Source organism: Lactuca saligna, chromosome 3 (assembly GCF_052625555.1).
Source record: "Lactuca saligna cultivar CGN05327 chromosome 3, ASM5262555v1, whole genome shotgun sequence".
Taxonomy (NCBI): Eukaryota; Viridiplantae; Streptophyta; class Magnoliopsida; order Asterales; family Asteraceae; genus Lactuca; species Lactuca saligna.
In genome coordinates this window covers 138,809,044-138,810,364 of record NC_136419.1, presented here as the reverse complement: position 1 = coordinate 138,810,364, position 1,321 = coordinate 138,809,044, and positions in this window count along the sequence as shown.

The following is a 1,321-nucleotide window of genomic DNA, read 5'->3' as shown; positions in this document are numbered from 1 at the left end:
AAAAAGGTCGACTGCCCGAGACTAGTCCCAACAGCGCCAGTGGCGGCCACAGCTCCAGTAACCCTATGGATTACTGATGGCCGATAGGGAAAGACAGATGCTCCATTGGTGAGGAGCCGAGCCTTCCAGTTGACCACTAAGGAGGCACATGTCGAACCCGACATGGTGTCAAGTATGTTTTCTTCTCCCTAGATCTTATTATATGTCGTTTATAATATTTATGTATATGTTTTATGTGTTTCTTAGGATCGTTCCATGTGAATGGTATCCCATTCCAGGTGTTATTCAATTTGGGGGCTACCCGATTGTTTGTCTCTCTTGAACTTAGCAAGAGGTTCCCCAAGTCCTTGGGTCTGTTGGATTGCCCTCTAGAGGTCGAGATTGCTGACGACCGATCAGTGCGAGCATCAGAGGTTTACAGAGATTGTGTTTTGAGGCTATATGAGGAATGCTACCTAGTAGACTTGGTTCCAATTCCGTTGCGTGGGAACAAGGTTATCATAGATATGGACTGGTTGAGCCCTAATGGGGTGGTGATCGACTGTGCTCAACAGTTGGTATGGGTCAGGACCCTAAGTTGGGAAGAGCTGGTGATTCAGGGTGAGAGACTGCAACATGTACCAACTATGTGTTCAGCAGCGAGAACTAGGCGCTACCTACAATAGGGTTGCGTAGGGTATGTCTCCTACATTATGGATACCTGGGAGGCGGGTAAGGCGATTGTGAGTGTTGTACCAGTGGTGTGAGAGTACTCAGACATATTCCTAGAGGAGCTGTCTGGGATACCTCCGGAGAGACAGGTAGAGTTCAGGATCGACCTAGTCCCCGGTACGGCTCCGATAGCCAAGGCACCATATCGGTTGGCTCCTCCTGAGATGCAGGAGTTGTCTACATAGCTACAGGAGCTGTTAGACAAAGGATTCATTTGGGAGACCAGTTCACCCTGGGGAGCCTCGATCTTGTGTGTGAAGAAGAAGGACGGGTCGCATCGGATGTGTATAGATTACCGGGAGCTGAACAAGGTAATGGTGAAGAACCATTACCCACTCCCAAGAATTGATGATCTCTTCGACTAGCTACATGGGGTATCTTAGTTTTCCAAGATAGACTTGCATTCCGGCTACCATTAGATGAGGGTCAGAGACGAGGATGTACAGAAGACCACGTTCCGGACTCACTATGGCCACTACGAGTTCGTGGTTATGCCCTTCGGGTTCACCAATGCTCCTGCCGCGTTCATAGATCTCATGAACCGTGTATGTAGACCGATGTTGGATCGGTCTGTGATAGTTTTTATTGATGACATCTTGGTTTTTTCCAA